Raw genomic sequence first — 22,449 nt, forward strand, 5'->3', positions numbered from 1 at the left:
GCTCCTCTGTCCATGGAATTTCCAGGCAAGAATACAGGAGTGGGTTTCCATGCCTTTCTCCAGGGATCGTCCCTACCAGGGATCGAACCCAGGTCTCTTACATCTCCTGCATTGGCAGGCAGGTTCTTTACCACTAGTTCAGTTCAGTTCAGTTCAGTCACTCAGTTGTGTCCAACTCTTTGCAACCCCATGAACTGCAGCATGCCAGGCCTCCCTGTCCATCACCAACTCCCGGAGTCCAACGAAACCCATGTCCATCAAGTCGGTGATGCCACTCAACTATCTCATCCTCTGTCGTCCCCTTCTCCTCCTGCCCCCAATCTTTCCCAGCATCAGGGTCTTTTCAAATGAGTCAGCTCTTCGCATCAGGTGGCCAAGGTATTGGAGTTTCAGCTTGAACATCAGTCCTTCCAATGAACACCCAGGACTGATCTTTAGGATGGACTGGTTGGGTCTCCTTGCAGTCCAAGGGACTCTCAAGAGTCTTCTCCAACACCACAGTTCAAAAGCATCAATTCTTTGGCACTCAGCTTTCTTCACAGTCCAACTCTCACATCCATACATGATGACTGGAAAAACCATAGTCTTGACTAGACGGATCTTTGTTGGCAAAGTAAGAGAGTAGACAATAAACACAGCTGGTGAGCACATCAGTGCAGATGTTGTTTGGTTGTTCAGTCATTCAGTCATGTCTGATTCTTTGCAAGCTCAGGACAGGTTTCCCTGTCTTTCACTATCTCTTTGAGTTTGCTCAAACCCATGGCCATCGAGTCGGTGATGCCGTCCAGCCATCTCATCCTCTGTCACCCTCTTATCCTGCTGCCCTCAATGTTTTCCAGCATCAGAAACTTTTCCAGTGAGTCGGCTGTTCACATCAGGTTGCCAAAGTATTGGAGCTTCAGCGTCATCATCCATCCTTCCAATGAATATTCAGGACTGATTTCCTTCAGAATGGACTGGTTGGATCTCTTTGCAGTCCAAGGGACTCTCAAGAGTCTTCTCCAACACCACAGCTCAAAATATCAATTCTTTGGTGCTCAGCTTTCTTTATAGTCCAACTGTCACATTCATACATGACTACTGTAAAAACCATAGGTTTGACTAGATGGACCTTTGTTGGCAAAGTAATGTCTCTGCTTTTTAATATGCTGTCTAAGTTGGTCTTAACTCTTCTTCCAAGGAGCAAGCATCTTTTAATTTCATGGCAGCAGTCACCATCTGCAGTGATTTTAGAGCCCAAGAAAGTACATTCTGTCACTGTTTCCATTGTTTCCCCTCTATTTGCCATGAAGTGATGGAACTGGATGCCATTTTGAATGTTATGTTTTAAGCCAACTTTTTCACTTTCCTCTTTCACTTTCATCAAGAGGCTTTTTAGTTCTTCTTCGCTTTCTGCCATAAGGGTGATGTCATCTGAGTATCTGAAGTTACTGATATTTCTCCTAGCAATCTTAATTCCAGCTTGTGCTTCACCTAGCCTTGCATTTCACATGATGTACTCTACATATAAGTTAAAGAAGCAGGGTGACAGTATACAGCTTTGATGTACCCCTTTTCCAGTTTGGAACCACTCCATTTTTCCATGTCCAGTTCTGACTGTTGCTTTTTGACCTGCATACAGATATCTCTTTTATCCTTGGATGTGGGGAGTCTTTTTCTGGTGGGTTCCAACATCCTCCTGTTGATGCTTGTTCAGCAGCTCGTTGTGGCAAGATGGTGGAGTAGAAGCACATGTGTGTATGATATCCTGCAAGAACACCAAAATTGCAACTAGCTGCCGAACAATCATCGAAAGGAGGATGTTGGAACCCAGTGCAGGTGAGGTGGTATACTACTGGAGAATAAAAAGAAATGTTTCCGACATCGTCTGGCCCTAAAAGAGTGTTTTAGTGAGATGAGGAAAAATATAAACCTCGGGCGAATTTCATGCCTAAAGTCTCATTCACGTAAGTGTAATCATTAACATTTGGATCAACTTTCATGCAAGGACTGAATTACTTAAAGGAAAAAGTTTTCTATGTTACAGATTATCCAGATATGAGACCAGTTTAATTTTTGTGAACATTTTGCTCACTGTTAAAGGATATGACATTCCTCAGTGTGTGAGTGATGCAGTGTAAAGAGCTACCAAAAATGTCTGTAATCTTCCAGAATAAACTTGTTAAGTCATCTTATGCTTGTCCACATACGCTCCAGCTATTGTGGCTGCCGCCCAATGGACAGGCCACTGGATTTTTTGACACTGAATGGGGTTTGCTTTCATATCCCACAGAACTGTAGCTAACAAAGGTGCAGTTCTTCATGGGCATAGCAGCAGCGCCTCCTACCACCTCACAACTGTACAAGCAGGAAAGGAATAGGCAAAATGTCAACTTTCCATTTTATCCCTGTAAGGAGCTTGACTACATATTTTCCCAGCTTCCATTTAACCCAATTCCAGGTGGGGACTGTGATCCCACCTTTGGGACACTGATGGGCACTTGAACGTCCTCAGTGACTGAGAGATACCAAGGACAAAGAGTGTGGCTGGATGTTTTGGGAGGGACCACAGTCCAGCCTCCTCCCCTATTCCTCCCTCCCCACCCTCAGGACCCCTCTCTGACCAGACCACAGCTCTGTGATGGGGTCCAGGGCTTTAGCCCCCAGGGCACACCTTTTGCTCAGTTTCCTGAAGGCAGCAGTGTGCATCAAATGACGGAGAATCCTCTCTGTGCTCTGAAAAGCACTTCTGATACTTGGCTGAAGTTTGATACTTGGCCCCAGTTCCATTTTGGAGGTGATTAATGATTGATCAGGAAGGTAAGGGACCCTTGGCCCAGACTCACAAGCACAAGATGCTCTCTTCTTTACTATTATTATTTCCAAATTTCTGAATCGACTAGAAAGACTCCTGGGACGGTAAAGAACAGGACATCTATTCTCAAGGAAGAATAGAGCATCATCCCTTTAGGTACAAACCAGGATGGGAGGGCATACCGTGAACACTGCGATTTCAATCCAAAGATCTCAAACTAGTTTCCAGGGGTGGTGGAGGCCTCCCAGGCAAGTCCCCAGATACAGGGTCTGAGGACTGGACACTGAGTTCAGCCTTAGCATAGGACAGACTTTGATACCAGTTCGCCAGATGTGAACAGGTGTCTCTGACCAGGACTAATCTGAGGTCACTGCTGAGGTGCCGAGAGCCTCAGAGCAGGGATTGGAGGGGCCCTGGTCTCAGGAAGCAGAGACCTAACTGACAGCGCTCACACTCACCCTTAGGTCTGAGAACGTGCGCATTTCTTAAGCTGAGGAACAGTGATGAAAGAAGTTCAGCGTGAATCTCATGTTGAAAATCCTTCTTTATGTTCTTCACAGAAGGAAAACAGAAAATATTTGTATCTGCTTTTTTTTTTTTTTTTTTTTTAATTTTTTTTTTTTTTTTGGTCAAGCAAAAATAGTCTTTATTCAAATTTAATGGAAACAGGGGTCACTATACTTTGCAAGATGGGGAAAAATAAAATTAAAAAAAATTCTTTTCTTTTCTTTTTTTAATATAAAACAATATAATCACAATACCAGAATATGGAACTCTACAGTTTATTTCCTATGGGTTACTGCAGGTATCAATTTTCCTTGACTGTGCTTGCTATTCACAACTTTGTTAAGTCCAAAAATATGAAACCAAAGTGGTAGGAAGTATCTGCTTTAAAAATGAGTGAAAGGAAAGAAAACCGACAGAGCTCTGTTAAACATAGAAAATCATATTATGAGTGGCCACTGAGTGTCTGATGCTTGCCTAGAGAAGGGAGAGAGAAAGTGGATCCCCTGTCCTTTTTTTCTTTTCTCTCAGCATCAAATGGAGCTGAGGGAGAGAAGCAGGAGCAGGAAGAGAAATGAAGCTTTAAAAGGTGAGTTCTCACCTTCGGCCCTGTGTGCTTTAAGCATTATTCTCCACCTCTCTGGCCCTGGAAAAGATCAGTTTTCATTCCAATCCCAAAGAAAGGCATTGCCAAAGTATATTCCAACTACCGCACAATTGCACTCATCTCACATGCTAGCAAAGTGAAAGTTGATCAGTTGTATCTGACTCTTTGTGACCCCATGAACTACACAGTCCATGGAATTCTCCAGGCCAGAATACAGGAGTTGGTAGCCTTTCCCTTCTCCAGGGGATCTTCCCAACCCATGGATAAAACCCAGGTCTGCATTGCAGGCAAATTCTTTACTGACAGAGCCAGCAAAGTAATGCTCAAAATTCTCCAAGCCAGGCTTCAGCAATATGTGAACCGTGAACTTCCAGATGTTCAAGCTGGTTTTAGAAAAGGCAGAGGAACCAGAGATCAAATCGCCAACATCGATGGATCATCGAAAAAGTGAGAGAGTTCCAGAAAAACATCTGTTTCTGCATTATTGACTATGCCAAAGCCTTTGACTGTGGGATTCACAAGAAACTGTGAAAAATTCTAAAAGAGATGGGAATACCAGAGCATCTGACCTGCCTTCTGAGAAATCTATATACAGGTCAAGAAGCAACAGTCAGAGTGGACATGAAACAACAGGCTGGTATCAAATAGCAAAAGGAGTAAGTCAAGGCTGTATATTGTCACCCTGCTTATTTAACTTATATGCAGAGTACATCATGTGAAATGCCGGGCTGGATGATGCACAAGCTGGAATCAAGATTGCCGCAAGGAATATCAATAACCTTAGATATGCAGATGACAGCACCCTTATGGCAAAAAGTGAAGAACTAAAGAGCCTCTTGATGAAAGTGAAAGAGGAGAGCAAAAAAGTTGGCTTAAAACTCAACATTCAGAAAACTAAGATCATGGCATACAGTCCCATCATTTCATGGCAAATAGATTGGGGAAGAGTGGAAACAGAGACTTTATTTTGGGGGGCTCTAAAATCACTGCAGATCATGAATGCTGCCATGAAATTAAGATGCTTGCTCCTTGGAAAAAAACTATGCCCAATATAGATAGCATATTAAAAAGCAGAGACATTACTTTGCCAACAAAGGTTCGTCTGGTCAAAGCTATGGTTTTTCCATGAGTCATGTATGGATGTGAGAGTTGCACTATAAAGAAAGGTGAGCACTGAAGAATGGATGCTTTTGAAGTGTGGTGTTGGAGAAGACTCTGAGAGACCCTTGGACTGTAAGGAGATCCAACTAGTCAATCCTAATGGAAACCAGTCCTGAATATTCATTGGAAGGACTGTTGCTGAAGCTGAAACTCCAATACTTTGGCCACCTTATGCGAAGAACCAGTTCCTTTGAAAAGACCCTGATGCTGGGGAAGATTGAAGGCGGGATGAGAAGGGGACAACAGAGGATGAGACGGTTGGATGGCAGCACCGACGCAATGGACATGAGTTTGAGCAAGCTCTGGGAGTTGGTGATGGACAGGGAGGCCTGGCATGCTGCAGTTCATGGGGTCACAAAAAGTCAGACACAGTTGAGCGACTGAACTGAACTGACTGTGGCCCTGAGGGCCCAGGTCCATGGTCTCTGAGAACACAGGTAGCAGGGCCTGCCACTCAGGAAATAGAACCGCCAGGGATGCTTCTGGGTAGGAGAGCAGAACCCAAATACTTCCCAGATTCCATGTGTAGGATGAAGCTGTGAGGGAGCTGGAAAAGGGTGTGGCCCAGCAGGTGCATGTGGAACGCATTGCACCAGTAACTCTGGTTTGGGAGGTGAGACTGCAGGGTTCGACCAGGACAAGTTGTTCAACTTTGCTCAGATTCGTCTGTGCAGTGCCCCTGGTCCATTCTCCTGCACAGCAGGGGTTGCGAGATCAGCAAGGGGTGAAGGATGAGGAAGCACTTTGTAAATCATACATGCTTTCATGAGTTTCATCATTACTCTTAGGGATCCTGTGGCCTTAGATGCTGGTGCTTGGGCTCCAGTATCCCCCCACTTAAAGGGACAGGGCACTCAGCCTCCTATAAGATCCCTAGGCTGCTGCCTTCACAACCATGCCCCAATCTGCCAATTTCCAGGTTGCCAAAATGGTCTGGAAGAACTGGAATGAGTCCGGGGCCTGATTTCACTTCTGCAAATGTAAAGAATCTTCCCCTTGTCTCCTGGGTTCTTCTTCCCAGAGTTTCTGCTATGAGCACAGGGCTGCCGGGAGCCTGGGGCTGAGCTGGGAGGGGGAGTCTTGGGGGCTGGGTATGGTAAGAGCCCGGGTGTGACGGACAGCAGTAATATTGTGATGGCATCTTGGGGGCTGTGGAGAGCCATGGGATGCAGGTGCCCACCTCTGCCTGGCCTGCCCGGCTCATCTGGCCCGGGCAGCTCCTGGCTACAACTTGTTCCTTATGTCTCCTTCAGCCACCTGGAGAGGATTGCTGATCGTACAGCTTTCATCAGGTGTCCTGTGAAGACATTTGGTTAGATGTGCAAAGCAGTATCTGCTGGAGCCCATCAACAATGCAGGGAAGAGGCTCGTCCAACATGTCCCCAACTCCTCTGGCCAAGCGGCCACTACCTTGGGCTTCTACCATTTCTCCAGGCTCAGTGATTGCATTCTGCCATTCATTCAAATTCATCCCTTAGTGCCTCTCCAACACTAGAGAGTTTCTTCTTCCTGGACAGCTTTCACCATGGTCACTTGCTCTTTCCCCTTCCCACCCCATGTAGGGCCCTGCCCTCCACCTCTGACAGCCTTCTCTGCCTCACCTCCATCAGGTGCCATGCTGAATCTCACTCAGGGTGACCCGGTGGCACTGCCACTGAGCGCCATGCCACACAGGTCATCACTCTCCTCTTGGAGACCAGTCATCTCAGCACATGTCCATTCAAGTTGTCCCTTTTCAACCCTCTCTTGCTGGTAGCCCCCAGTGCCTGGAGCTTCTCCACCTTGACACACTTTGAATTCAGGCAAGAACACCTTCCCCTCCACCCATCAGTTGCTTCATTTGGGGAAGACCCCACAAACAGGCAGGCAGATACCATGTCAACGTGGATGTCCAGAAACTGCTGGAGATACTAATCACAAGAGAGTAAAACTGAAGATTTGGAAAGAGAATGAAAAAGAGGAGGAGTCAGGCTACTACCTGAATACTTTGGAAAAGAAGATTCAGTCACCAGATGACATGAAGGACACCTTGGGTGCCAACACTTCTGGAGCTAAAAGGCAAACCTGAACAGTTGCTTGGTCCTGAGAAGCCCCCATATTCTGACATTTTGGGGGACAATCTACAGAAGACAGGCAGCTAGCTCTTCTGGGGTCTACCTTTTCTTCACAGTTTCTGGTGGCTACTGTCACAGTACCTGGGTCCCCTCTAGAGTTATATCCTATCCTATTTAATGAATGCTCTAAGGCTGAGCCATTTCAAATTCAAGCTAAATTTACCTTCAAAACTCATCAATGGTCAAGCCTTTCGTCACCCTGTGGTCCAGGCTCAAACTCAGTCCTTGACTCCAATCACGCCCCATTGCAACCATCACCTCTAGGTCATATGGATACTCAGGGCTGACCCCTACCCTTGCCTCCAACCATGCCCAATGTCAGCCATCATCTGAGGCTTCCATGGAGACCCAGGCCCACCCACACCTCATGGCTCCAACCATGCTTCAGTGTCAACAACCACCAACTTAGGCTCAGATGGAGACTCAGGTTTGACCTGTACCCTTGGCTCCTAACCATGCCCTGATGTCAACCACAACCTCAAGCTCAGTTAGAGAGCACTGCCCATCTCTCACCTGTCTCCCAGTCCGACTATCTTCTTTATAATACCAGATTAGGACCTGTGAAATATTTTGCAGTCCAAAAAAATAAGGCACAATCTTTCATCTCAAATGCAGCTCAAAGCCTGGAATGTCACTTTTTTATAAAAGCAACTAGAGAGTGGAAGAAATTTACCTGATTTGGTCAAAAGATTTCAGCAGGCGTTTAGCCAGGTCACTCCCAACCTTTCCCAGGAGAACAGGTCTTCCCAGGCCCACAGTTCTGTCTCCATCCTTCCTGAGGATTTGACTAGCCCTAATTTTTTGGAGGAACTGGAGCACCATCTTTCCAAAAGGTTCATACAGGAACAGAGTGGTGTGCCCTGAAAAGTCCAAGCACCTCAGAAGCTGATACCACCTCAGGATCAATTCCCAAGACCTTGGCAGGCACAGGGCAAGAAGGAGCCTTCAAGGCCCTCGGCAGGTCCAGGAAAAAGTAGCCAAGACATACAGAAGATGAGGTTGAAGGTGCCCAGCACAGATGCCACCAGGGACAGACTGTGCCATGATGTAGGGCAGAGCATGGGGGAGGATCCTAAGAGATCTGTACATGATCTCAGTCAACCCCCAGTGAAGGATTCAAGAGTGAAACCTGAGTCAGGAAAAGAGTTGAGCCCAGGCACGAGGCATCCAGAAGTCTCAGGAGTCCTTATAGAGAGGATGTCAGAGCAAATCTGTGAGAGTGAGATACCTGTGAATGTCCATTGAGGCTTGCTGCCAAGCTTGTTTTAGACATTCTTGGAGAGACACATGCTCCCACGGAGACAGAAAATCCCAGACTCCTCCTAGGATGGGGAAGCCTCCGTGAACTCCTCCCATGAGTTACTGTTCTCAGTCCTTATGTTCAACAGGAGCTGGAAGCACATAAAATAACGTTTTAGGTGAGGCACAGGCGGGACCTATCCTCCAAGGTCCTCCAGTTCATACTTAGCTGGAAGTTAAAAAAGGCTCAAGGGTCCATGTTGAAGGCCACCTGTGAATCTGGGACCACTCAAAAGCCCAGTTAACTGAGGGCTTGGGGAAATCTGCTCAGCCCCATTCAGGAGAGAAAGTGATGAGTGCCCCCACGTCGATTCTGAGAGTCCCCTCTGAGCTCACTCACAGGTGAGTGAGGAAACCCAGGGGCCTCTGGGAGGACCCCCACCTGGTGACATGCGTAAGCACTCAGAGGTCCCTCTAACTGGACGGGAAGACAAGCCACATTCGTAGGCTTCCATATACAACTTTGTGGGCAGAATTTGGTGTGTGAATCTGTTGTGGGGACTGACAAAGGCAGCCTGGAGCCCAGTTCAAATCCAGCAAAGGTCAGGAATGAACAACAGGCAGAATCTGAGAGGTGAGCCTCCCTAGAATCTTGCTCTAGTGTGACAGTCATGGGACTTGATGAGTGTTCCCATCCTTCCACAGAACAAGAGGTTGTGGAGGGGGACTGTGCTTGGAAAGGTACTTTGGGACCTAGTGTGCTGATCAAATCCCTAATCATTAATATGTATTTGAGGAGATCACGGTCTCCAAGTTCAATACAAAGTCCATTGCCTCAAATCCAGAAGACTTACGCTTTGAGGCAGTGTCGTTCCAAGGGTTCACAGACCAGCAGAAACAGGCTCAAGGCTGTGCCATTGCTGTGCTCCTTCCAGACTGTGCAACTGATACGTTTCTCCAAGACTGTCACTGGAATATGTTCCTTGCTGCAAACATCATTCCTCTGTCCTGTTCCCAGACCTTGTCCAGTGGAGACGTGTCCAATTCCCAGAAAGACTAAGATGTTGCATCGAGTGGAGGGAGCAGCCAGGGAAGCAGGTGGCCCTGAGATGGCAGTCCCAAATATAAGAGCCTGAGCAAGAAGTTTGTCCCCACTGATGGGCGAGAGATTTAGAGGAGGCACAAACTAGGACAGCATACAGAAGGACTGGCAGAACGGAGCACCTACCAGACCCATAGGATGAGCCACCCTGGCCAGAAACAGGAATCAGCTGAGTCCCTAAGAAGCAAGTTGTGACAGTTAATCCAGAAGAAGGGACAGGTTCTTTCAGAAAGCCACTTAAAAAAAAATTAAGCAGCTTCTGCAGTGGATTTTCTCCAATAAATGCAAAGGATCAGAAGAGCCCCTGCAAAAAGGCAAGCCTGCTGCAGCCACTGCCCAGAGCCAGGAACCAGCAAAAGTAGATTGATTATGGACAGCAGGACTGCTGAGGCTCAGACTCTCCTGACAGCTGTTGGATGAATCCTAAAGAAGACAGTGTTTCACCATGGACCTCACGCCTTGGAGTTAAATTGGTGAAAAGCAGAACTGACTAAGTCCACATTGCTGCCAACATAGGTTGCTCTGCTTCCAGGAGCAAAGGATAGTGAGAAATACAGCCGGTGATCACCAAGCCGGTGATCACCAAGCTACCCTCATTGGCCACATCTGTCCAAAAAGGAATAAGTGGGCCAGTCCCAGGGACAGCAAGTGGCCGTCCCACCCAGAGAGCCAGGTTCCCCCACCAGGCAGAGCCTGCCAGCATGGATCAGAGTGACAAGTCTCCCAAGCTGTCCCCTCCACTCTCCAAGGAAATGTCTCTTTCAGAAATCCACCTCTTCTGGTCAATCAGACATGCTTGTCAAAGTATTCCTGGTAGGAATCTTCTTCTCCAAGAGAAAAAGCATGTCTTGCAGAAAAAAACACATTTTTTCCCTCTCATGTTAGCGTGCCCTCTGTGTGCTAATGGCTTCTTCCTACCAAAAGTTTTATTCTCTTCTGCAATCAGTGTTTTCCCTCATGAGAAATGGTGGTCTGTAGTGTCCTGCTGGGCGGAAGTGATGAGGAGCCTTTCTTCCCAGGTGCCTGCTGTGATTTCCAGATGGACAGGGCCATGGAGGGAGGTGGACCTCAGTAGGATGCTCACCCTCACCCCGGTTCTCTCACTGCACCTTCAGTGTCCACAATACCAGCGTTACAGAAACAAGAAACGGCATTCAGGACATGCCAAGGTGAACGAAACCTAAAGACCTCCTCCTCCTCAGGATCCAGCTCAGTCCTCTCCATCTCTCTGTCTGCCTTGAACTTGTGTGGCTGTGGGGAAGAGCTTTGCAGAGGCTGAAATTCCCTGCATGCTCAGAAAGTATTAGAGACAAGTTCACATGTTGGAATAAGAAGGGGAGCTTGGGGGTAGTGCTGGCCCAAGTCCAGAGGACGGAGAAATCTTTTTCCCATGTCAAGGTGGGATTACATGACGCTGCCCTCGAAGCCCCCTCTCTCCTAGAAGGAGCTGGGATTGAGATGGGCCAGGAGCGTCACCCTCCCTTTGTCTTTCTCATGCTCTGGAGCAGAGCCGAGGATGAGGACCACAGTCTCAGCTCTGAGGGTGTGCAGTGTGGAAGCATGGAGGCCCCCGAGGGCCAGTACACCTCTGTCCCGGAGGAGAGGACAGCCCTGCTCACAGCACCCACCTCCCCTGGGGTGAGAGCAAGGGCATGATTGTGTGCAGTCACCTCCCTGTCTGAGGGTGGGGCGCTGTGCCCCTAGGGTGGGATGCAGGGGAAGGAGGCAGGTGGCATAGATGTCCATAGATGGTGCAGTGACCAAGGAGCCCCTGGCATCCCACCACAACTACAGGCCCAGAGGAAGGAAATTAGGAGCCTGGTGGCTCCTGGCAGCCCCATCCCAGAGTCTCCCCCCTACTCCAGCTCTCAGAGCCCAGATTGTGTGAAGCCACCTGGAGCTCCTCCCCAGAGGGTCAGGCTCCCAGAGGAGTGGAGCCTCCAAGAAGGGAAGCCTCACTTCTCCACAGTGTAAATAATCAGCTTTCACAAGACTGGGAGCTTTGGACTGACTCGTAGTCTGTGACCTCTCCCTACGTGTGTGGCCCAAGGAGGCTCCCAGGGAAAAGGTGAGGCTCGACAGGTCCAGGAACTGTGCAGGGGTCATAGCAAGTCTCCCCTGCCCTCAGCCTTGCTCACCCCAGAGCCCAGGGTAGAAGAGGCTAGCAGATAGTGTCACCCAGTGGGTGGGAAGTGACCTATCTGTGGAAGGTGCCATCAGCTTTCCTCCCCAGGCCTGCTGACATGGGAAAGTTGGCAGATGGGAGCAATTCCCTAGAGCAATTCAGGGCTCTGTGTCACAGACATTCCCATGGTGGGGAATCCTGCTCCAGGAGGTGCCCCTGGTCCTGGATACAGCAGGACTGGTTCTGCCCTCATGCTCACCAGGATGCCAACATGTGGGACCAGGACCAGGGTGGGGTGGGGCAGCGGGGCTAGGCCTGCTTATGTTGTGGTTTTTCCCTGACTCTGTGTCTAATTCTCCAGGGCGGACACACAGTTGGGCCCCATTTGGGGCCTGTGGAGTGGGGGGATGGAGACCTAGGCCACAGAGTGATTTCCAGAGCTCAGGAGAGGGGGGCACAGAGGAGGAACCTTGAGCCTGGCTGCTGCCCGGTCCTCTCAGAGGCATTCAGAGCTGAGTGCTGAAGTGGGGGGGGATCTGGACCCCCTAGACACCTGTCCAGAGAAGTGACACAGAGGGACACCTACAGAGCAGCAAGAAACCAGAAGGAGAAAGTCTCTGAGCCCTTCCCCTGCTTTCATGGGCAGAAAAGTCAGTAATCGGGTATCTCCCACTAGGAGTCCCCACACAAGACCCACACTGGCCCCACATGGGGACCTCCCATACACCCACTCTGAGAAATCTCACCCAGAGACCTTTCAGGGCATCCCACAGAGACCTCTCTCTGGGCCTTCCCACACACACCTCACAGGTGTTCTTTATGATCTGAGTATCCACCCACTGACAGGTCCTTCAAGGTGGGTCTGATGTCACTTAACAAACTGGCAGCACAGGGGAAAGACCAGTGACAGCACTCCGTCCCCACACCCCCAGAACGCCACGGCACCCAGATATTGTCAGCATTGCCCCAGACTGGGTTCCCTGCTTGTAGAAATGGCCACGCTTTTGTCCTTTTGTAACCATTGCCTCTGAACAGAATAATCAAAAGGTTTCAGCTCATGTAGACCTGCAAAATCTTTTGCTGCTTAGGCCACTCAGGGCCACGCTTGCATTCTCATCATCCCTTTTAGGACCAAAGTGGAAAGAATATACTTCAAAATGAAAGAGGAACAGGCATTGTGGAGAGACAGCAAATTAGCCAAGGTGGCCTGTTCATGTTTTGTAAATAAGGACCTTGTAACAAAGGTCTGGCTCCCTGGTGGCTCAGACGGTGAAGTGTCTGCCTACAATGCGGAGACCCAGGTTCGATCCCTGGATTGGAAAGATCCCCTGGAGAAGGAAATGGCAACCCACTCCAGTTCTCTTGTCTGGAAAATCCCATGGACGGAGGAGCCTGGTAGGCTACAGTTCATGGGGTCGCAAAGAGTTGGACATGATTGAATGACTTCACACACACGACAAAGGTCCTTCTAGTCAAAGATATGGTTTTTCCAGTGGTCATGTATGGATGTGAGAGTTGGACTATAAAGAAAGCTGAGCACCAAAGAACTGATGCTTTTGAACTGTGGTGTTGAGAAGACTCTTAGGAGTCCCTTGGACTGCAAGGAGATCCAACCAGTCCATCCTAAAGGAGATCAGTCCTGGGTGTTCATTGAAAGGACTGATGTTGAAGCTGAAACTCCGATACTTTGGCCACCTAATGGGAAAAACTGACTCATTTGAAAAGACCTTGATGCTGGGAAAGATTGAAGGCTGGAGGAGAGGACAGAGGATGAGATGGTTGGATGGCATCACTCAATGGACATGAGTTTGAGTAAACTCCAGGAGTTGGTGAAGGACAGGGAGGCCTGGCGTGCTGCAGTCCATGGGGTCTCAAAGAGTCAGACATGACTGAGCGAGGAACTAAACAGAACTGAACCTTGTAACAGCTGAGATCATTATAGCACTGCGCATGCCCGTCAGGAGGCGCTCACTCGATCTTGGGTTACAGTGTGCAGTACACCTGTATGGATTCCACCCATGTAGTCGTGGGCACTACTGCTGCTGTGACCAGGCTGTGTCTGCTGCGTCTGCCTCCAGAGGCGAGGGGAGAATTGCCTGGAGCCACCACGGGAGATCCCACCCATGACAAGGTCATGTGGAAGAGCCATGACGAGCAAGGTGGATCATGGCTCAAGGGACCCCCTGAATCTGCTTGAGCATCTACTCCAAAACCAGAATCTGTCTGTCTTACTATTTTGTGCCTTTCACCAACTCTTCTGACATTAACAGGGGGCTATCCCAGACCACCTTTCTCTGGAAAAAATCAACTTAGGGCTTTAGTTAATAAGTCTCCTGGGCATGAAAGGAATATTTCTATTTTAACCCCTCTGTTGGCATTTTAGCTTGCCTGACAGGTTTATTCATACTCTTGCAATTAACACACATGATTGTTCACAACTCCCTAACCTTGAAAGGCACAGGAAGCCAAAACATTCTAAAAGTCCTAATGAGTATAGAGTCCTTTAAGGGATGAAAAATTATTAGAATAGATAGTATAAAGGTAAAGGGCTGGTAAAGGGCTTCATTACTAGGCCAATGCTTGCTGCCGAGTTCCCATATCCCTTATCCATTGTGCACCTGGGAGTGCATTGGTTAACATAGTTGGAATGTAAGAAAAACAAGTAGCAGCCTTGGAATTAACCACATCAGACCTTTGAGCTGATTGGTTCTTTCTTTGTTGTAACTCACTGCACCTTTGCTCCAGGAGAATGTAACTCTGTTTAGCACTTTCTGAGGCCGACATAGATTAGAAGTATAAAGAAAAAACACTTCAAGGGAAAATAAGTTTTCTGGTTGAGAAACCTTTATCAAAAAAAGGGTCATAAAATGTCCATAGGCCTCCAAGGCCAGAAGATAATGTACACAACATTGTTTATGGGAAAGGTATGCAGAAAAAAATCCTGGTTTTGATAAAGACAAAACAGATGTAATGTTTGCGCTGACTCTGTATGACTTTGCATCTTTCATTTCCCTCTATGTACAAGTCAAGGTATAAAAGTTCCTTTTGAAGATAAAGTTATGGGCCTCGCTCACCAAAGCTTGGTCTCCCCATGTCATTCTTTTTTCCTTTTCTCTCCTTTTCTCTCTCTGTTCTTCTTTCAGGATGACTCCTTGGAACACAGGAGCTTTATTGGCTTTCTGTGTTAATCGAGGAAGATCAAACCTCTGTTCTCTTTGCTTTGCTGTCCTTTTGCCTATGCCGTCATCCTGAGGGTACCCCTGGATCCTGCTGGGGCTGGGCCCCAGCAGAGAATATAGCGTGTCTACAGTTGAGGCTGCTGCGTCAGCCAGGAGAGAGGTTGTGTTGTGTTAGGTTATGCCATGACTGTTGCCAGAAGAGAATAAATGTGTCTGGAGTTTCTCTGCCTCCTCGAACCTCCTTTCAGCCTCTTAGCTCGTGCTTTGCTTACCCTGGGTTCAAGAACAGCAAGAGGATTGGCGCTGTGAGCAGGATGATCAGTGATACAGGCAGTGAGGTGTGAAGCAGGGCTGAGGTCCTCACTGTGTCAAATGCTGTGATCTGATCCTCTTCCTGGCATTACCTTTTTAGAAACCTCTTTACTGTTCGAGAGAAAATGAAAGATAATAGGCTTGTCATGTGCTTCTGATTATCTAGTGACCAGTCCCCCTAATATCAGGAAGGATAATATTACCAAGATGAGATATTAGCACACACACACAAAAGAAAGAGCGTGAATCCATAGCAAATATTGAAAACACAAAACTAAACTTTAGGAAGAATGGTGCAGGGAGAAACTATTTCATTCTCAAGTTTTCTTTCAAAATAAACTTGATTGGCCAACATATCTCTAACTTTTACTACCATTTAGATGCTTTATGAGCATAAACTTCACATTTGTTGTTTTTAGTCACTAAATTATGTTTGACTATTTTGCCGCCCCATCATGTACTGTAGCCTGCCAGGCTCCTCTGTCCATGGGATTTTCCAGGCAAGGAGCCATTTCCTTCTCCAGGGGATCTTCCCAGGGATCAAACCCATATCTCCTGGATTGGCAGTTGGATTCTTTACCACAGAGCTACTGTAGAAACCTCCAAAGTACACATACTATATGTCAAAGACATAAGACATTGAACAGAAGATTAAATGTCTTGTTAGTATATAAGATAACTTGTAAGAATAATATTTGAATATATTGGGTTAAATAAAATGTATTATCAAAATTATATACACATTATCAAAATTAATTTCACTTGTTTATTTTTTAAAAATATGCCCACTAAGAAATTTAGAATTATATATGTATTCACATTCTAGGCTTGCGCTGTGGTTTTTCTGCACAGCTGTAGTCTAAATGGAGACCCCAAACCCTCCCAGCTCTGCCACCCTATGGTTCTATTGTGCTATTGTGATAAGACATGTATCAGTCTGCTGAGGCTCCATAACAAAGCATCACAGACAGAGGGGCTTAAATAACAAAATTTCACTGTCTCACAGTTCTGGAGGCCAGAAGTCCAAAGTCAAGGTGTAGACAGAATTGATTCCTTCTAGGGACAGTGACTGGAGAAGGCAATGGCACCCCACTCCAGTACTCTTGGCTGGAAAATCCCATGGACGGAGGAGCCTGGTAGGCTGCAGTCCATGGGGTCGCACGGAGTCGGACATGACTGAAGCGACTTAGCAGCAGCAGCAGCAGCAGGGACAGTGACAGAAGGATGTGTTTCAGGCTTCCCTTCTTGGCTTGTAGATGGCCATCTTCTTCCTGGGTCTTCATATTTTTTTCCCTCTAGGTGTGTGTGCACGTGTCAAGTGTCCAAATTTCCCCTTTTTATAAAGACACCAGTCATATTGGAGTAAGGCCCACTATAATGACTTGAGTTTAACTTGGTAATCTCTGTAAAGAACTTTCTTCCCTATGAGGTCACATTCTGAGTTCCTGGGGGTTATGACTTCAACATATTAATATCAGCAGGGACATAATCCATGTCCATAACAGGATATGACAGGAGAATTCCCTTCTGGATGCTTAGTACAATTTGTCAAGTTAGTAGGAATAACAGGATTCTAGCACATTCCTTATAGGATAGCATCTTCTGCCAAATCTCGTACATTTATAGATCCAGCTGGTTTACACAGCTCTCCAATGACAATGACAGGGAATTCTATTCTGATGTCATTCAAAGGTTCAACTTGTTTCAGATCTTCCTCCAAAGACTCAAAACTTCGCTTTTCTGAACTATTTTGATTTTTCTGGTAAAGGAAACAGCTATATCAATGCATGACTGATTATTGGTGTCACTGTTGAAGTGTCTAAGCTTAAAATGACACTAAGATTGGAAAAAGATTTTTTAATAATATTTATTTATTCAGCTCTCCCAGGTCTTAATTGTGGGCATGCAAGACATATCCTCCTTGAGTATGTGGGATCTTTTCAGGATGTGAACTCTTAGTTATGGCGGGTGAGATTTGTTATAGTTCCCTGACCAGGGATTGAACTCGGGCAGCCTACATTGGAAGTGTGGAGTCCTAGCCACTGGACCACCAGGGAAGCCCAGCAAAATTCATTTTATTACACCTGCTACAATTTATTTTCATTCCTATCTCAGTTAAAAAAAAGTTTCTGAATTTTAAAACCCAATTTAAACATTTGCATATTTGTCTGTTTGAAAAAATTGGCATCACTGTAAATGTGCAAAAGTAGACCAGTTCAGATTTGGGGGCTTATACAAATGCAAATTGCAGAAGGGCACACATATCTTTTTAAAAATATAAAGAAAGACAAGAAGGGTTAAAAAAGTACTTTAGCAAGACCTGGCTTTTGGTGGTTTGCTATGGAGGCAGGATTGAAGGAATTTGTAGTATGGAGATGCTTTTGCAAACAATTACAAGAATTTGCTTTCTGAGTTGATTTGAAGTCACATCTGACCCAAGTCAACCCCATTTAGAGCTGACCTAGGTGTGGGTAACTACAGGAACACTTGAAATCTCAGGAATTCCTAAGGGACTGAAACCGGCTCAAAACTGTGGAGCCACAACGAAGTGGCTGAATGCCTGGGTGCCCACACTGAAGCTCCCTGAGAGCAGAACTTGCTCACCTTGGCCTCATGCATCATGTTGGGGACAGTTTCAGCATCAGGACTACTGAATGTGTGTTTACAGGTGACTGGGTCCAAAGACGGCAAAAAGCAGCTCCACAGCAGTGGCTTGCAGTGAGATTGGGTTGATTCTTCCTCATCTGAGACACTGAGGAAATAAGGGGGACAATGAGTGGGACTCACTCCACATGGAGGGTGCACTCAGGGGACATGGCAGGCAGATTCGAGCACAGGTGCATGGATCTTTCAGCACTAAGATCCTGTGATCTTACCACATCTTGTCATGAAATCCCCAAGTGTGATCTCACCACGTCTTGTCTTGAAATCCCCCAGATTTAACTTTTGGTTATTTTAACCACACTATCTAATAAACAATAACTAGTTTAACTTTGAAATGGCTGACTACCTCTTATTATTAAGACTTAATATTAAGGGGCTATTTAAGTGATTTTTCACAGAGGAAGGTAGAGGAGATGGGTAAGTCATCTCTGCCCAGAAGTACTTTTCCATTCTTTTTCTGTTTAATACAATGTTCTACACATATTACTATCCTAACTAATGTTCTTTTGTTTGAGAGCAATGAACATTTACTCACAGTGATTTAATCCAAAAAGGGAGAGATTTTTCTGATGGCATCGTTGTAATGGCATGGAAGCTTCCAGAAGAACCAGAACCAGAAGCTGGAAGAGCTCAGGATCTGATCCAGCTGCTCTAAGTAATTCTCCCCTGGGGCCTCTGCCCTATCCTCCCAGGTCCTCTCCCAATGTGGCTTTTCTTTTCTTTATAGACTCAATCTATCTGCTTTTCTATGTATTTGGCCAATATGGCTACTGAGAGGTCCCCAATTTAAATATTCTAAAATAATCTACAAGGACAGACCAGCATCTCCCAATCCCAATTCCCAAGTTCTGGAGAGAGAACGTGGTTGCCCCAGTTAGGGACAGTTCCTCTTGACCCTACCTCTGGCTGACACAGAATCAAGCCATACAAATGTAGCCAACCTGGAGGTGGGGGTGGAGCAGGCTTCAGAGTTAGAAAATTAGAACAGAGCAGGCTTCCCTAGTGGCTCAAACGGTGAAGAACATGCCTGCAGTGAGGAAGACCTGGGTTCGATCCCTGGGTTGGGAAGATCCACTGGAGAGGGGAATGGCTACTCACCCCAGTATTCTGGCCTGAAGAATTCCATGAACAGAGGATTCTGGTGGGCTACAGTACATGGGATCACAAAGAGTCGAACAGGACTAAACCACTTTCACTTTCTTACTTTTAGACACACTGGAAGTATGTACTACAGTTATCTCATTTCACTACAGCCCTTTTTTGGGAGGGAGGGGCTGGTTTGTAGTAAGATCAACTCACTGTAAAATGTAAAAAGCTCATATCTCTTAGACCCCGGGAAGGAAAATTAACCATCGTCTCACATCTGTCGTCCTCACAGTCCTTCCTTTTAAGTTAATTAAAAAGTTCATCCTTTCATGAACTTTAGAATTAAATAAGTAAATGTGTCTAGGAATAGTGTACAAACAGTTAATGATCCATCTGCCAAAGCAGGGGAGGGAATAAGTGGGCAGGGTCACTACCAAGCTAGTCCCTAGACCTCCCCCCATCTAGTCAGGGGTCCCAACACACTCGCTTCTTGAAGGTAAAATTTTTCTGCTCTTCCTTTTCCCATCCTCAGTCTTTTCTTTGACTCAGGACCCCCTGTCTCTTCCTCAGTTTGATAGAGAGAGTTAAGACTTCAGGATCTCCAAAATCAGTGAAAAAGACTCAAATTTAAAGCCTAGATAGAAACCGCATCTTTTGAAATTCAACACTAAATTCACAACCTCCAGAGTGTTTTAACTTCATTTATTGCATGAAAAGATGCTCAACATCACTCATTATCAGAGAAATGCAAATCAAAACCACTATGAGATATCATTTCACGCCAGTCAGAATGGCTGCGATCCAAAAGTCTACAAGCAATAAATGCTGGAGAGGGTGTGGAGAAAAGGGAACCCTCTTACACTGTTGGTGGGAATGCAAACTAGTACAGCCACTATGGAGAACAGTGTGGAGATTCCTTAAAAAACTGGAAATAGAACTGCCTTATGATCCAGCAATCCCACTGCTGGGCATACACACTGAGGAAACCAGAAGGGAAAGAGACACGTGTATCCCACTGTTCATTGCAGCACTGTTTATAATAGCCAGGACATGGAAGCAACCTAGATGCCCATCAGCAGATGAATGGATAAGAAAGCTGTGGTACATATACACAATGGAGTATTACTCAGCCATTAAAAAGAATACATTTGAATCAGTTCTAATGAGGTGGATGAAACTGGAACCTATTATACAGAGTGAAGTAAGCCAGAAAGGAAAACACCAATACAGTATACTAACGCATATATATGGAATTTAGAAAGATGGTAACAATAACCCGGTGTACGAGACAGCAAAAGAGACACTGATGTATAGATCAGTCTTATGGACTCTGTGGGAGAGGGAGAGGGAGAGGGCGGGGAGATTTGGGAGAATGGCATTGAAACATGTATAATATCATGTATGAAACGAGTCGCCAGTCCAGGTTCGATGCACGATACTGGATGCTTGGGGCTGGTGCACTGGGACGACCCAGAGGGGGGGTATGCGGAGGGAGGAGGGAGGAGGGTTCAGGATGGGGAACACAGGTATACCTGTGGCGGATTCATTTCGATATTTGGCAAAACTAATACAATATTGTAAAGTTTAAAAATAAAATAAAATTAAAAAAAAATTCACAATCTGCATCAGCCAGATGATTTATACCTGAAAAGTGAACCATAATATTATTTCCCTTGAAGGGAAAAATACAACCATTTCTAAAGAAATGAGAGAGTGTGTGCTGTGAAAGAGAAAACAAAGATTCCTGATAACCACGGATCTTGGGACAAGGTTTGTTCTCTACAGGGCTTTCTGCTCTTATCATCCCTAACCTTGTTGAGTTTTGAATCTCAGACCTAACAATGGAAACAATATGTCAGGAAGTCGAGCTTGAAAACGGATACAAAATAGAGATCTGGCATTTTGTGTTCACAAAGATGAGAGCAGAAGACAGTCATTCTTGTAACACTTTCATTGTTAAGACTATGGGACCTCTGATCTTCACCACATTTTCTGAGTTATTAAAAATGGAAGTGGGAAGAAAGCCAGCTGTTGTATGCAGGGTGTTGGCAAACAAGTGCAAAAAATGCAAAAAACAAATACAAAAATGTTTTTATTAATGAGTCAGGATTAAGGAATGGCAAAAGTAAAATAGGGGATAATGAGATAAATGCCACAATATCTAGTAACAGAGTTATAGTGGACTGATTTTGTTTGGAGAAAATTATGAAAAGCTGCAGGTCATCATTGATGACAATAGCTTATTAAATGGATAACAAAGTAATTGTGTTTTTCCTTCCTGAAGATTATGTTTGATTCTGCATAAACGAATTCCCTGATTCTATTTAGTTCCTTTATTTCTTGGTGTCACAGATAATTTTCAGAAAAACAATGCCATTGGAATTCAATATTTCTTTTTCTGAAATTTATATATTTCAGGCCTGGCAACTGTAGGGATGTTCCTGAATTTCCAAAGAATAGATACATCAGTGAACATGGACTATTTTGAATATGGATGACAGATGCAATTCAAACCTGCTCTAGCAGGAGGGGCATCTCACCTAGGGTAACCAATATGCTCAATATTTAGCTTCAGGTACAGCTGTATCCAGGGGAAAAACAATAGCTCGTATCAGGTCTTACCTTCTCTATCCCTGCCTTCCTTGAGTTGGGTTCATTTTCATCTTTTTTTTTTTGCAATGACTCTTATTTTCTTTGTGTTGGTATTTCATAGTACATATTCATTTTGTAGACAAGAACATGGGGACCGCCATCACTGGGAACTAGCATCTCTCTCTTGAGCCCAGGTGAAAATTCCTGGAAGTGAATGTGGATTTGGACAACAGGATCCTAGCTCCAGGTGTTATGTGGAGTTTTCCATTAGAGTGAGGGAAGATGGCCTTCTTTTTTTCCGAGTGTGTAAGCTCTTTGACTTTGCAGATGTCATAAGGTACCTGCAGTTACTTTCCTTTTCCAACCTGAGTCACCTTCTTGCTGCAGCACCCATCTCTCTCCCACTATGCACAGTCAAAAAGTCTTCCCCATCTTCCACTCACCACTCCACCCACTCACAATGCATATATACCCCCTCCACTGAACAGCCCTTATGACGGTGCCCTAGCCTCATATGCCATTCCTAGTAGGTAGATTCCAGGCACCTCGTGCTTGACATCTCAGCAGCAAGGACACTTGTGATGGCTCACTCATTCTTAAGGCAGGAATATTTCACCTCCCACAGACCACGGAGCCTAAGTTCCCTCCAGAGTTCAGTCCTGGGCTCACCCTCCATCCACACCCTTGCTTGGTCTCCTCCTCTGTAAGCAGAAGACACAGAACACACAGGCACTCCGTAAATGTGAGTCGGAGGGACAGCTGGACGAATGGATAAGGAATGGATGACCAAGTTTCTAAGCACTCCAGGACTCTGGGCAGCTCTTCCAAGCCTGATGGGCATTGACCTCTGCAGGACCACTCAGGAGCCCCCACCCCAGCTCTGCTGGGCATAGCATTGTCCCTCTGGGCCTGGGAAACCAGTTCCCAAAGTTTTTCTGAATCTGCACATCATCGCAGAGTGGTTGGTGAA

General features: G+C 46.0%; 1 protein-coding gene and 2 pseudogenes across 1 annotated transcript in view; all 3 read left to right on the forward strand.

Annotated features, from left to right (window-relative positions):
- LOC147367604 (spermatogenesis-associated protein 31E1-like) overlaps positions 1-7,794 on the forward strand; it is a 29,364-nt gene extending 21,570 nt beyond the window's left edge. Inside the window, exon 5 of the mRNA XM_086315657.1 lies at positions 1-7,794. This exon is cut by the window's left edge and continues 19,188 nt beyond it. The gene's annotated coding sequence lies outside the window, so the exon portion shown is untranslated.
- Positions 6,384-7,589, forward strand: LOC147367607 (spermatogenesis-associated protein 31E1-like; annotated as a pseudogene).
- On the forward strand, positions 7,790-10,037 carry LOC147367608 (spermatogenesis-associated protein 31E1-like; annotated as a pseudogene).
- Positions 10,038-22,449: the final 12,412 nt, after the last annotated feature.

This window comes from Bos grunniens, chromosome 8 (assembly GCF_055505025.1).
Source record: "Bos grunniens cultivar Pamir isolate PY7600 chromosome 8, Bosgru_T2T1.0, whole genome shotgun sequence".
NCBI classification, from domain to species: domain Eukaryota; kingdom Metazoa; phylum Chordata; class Mammalia; order Artiodactyla; family Bovidae; genus Bos; species Bos grunniens.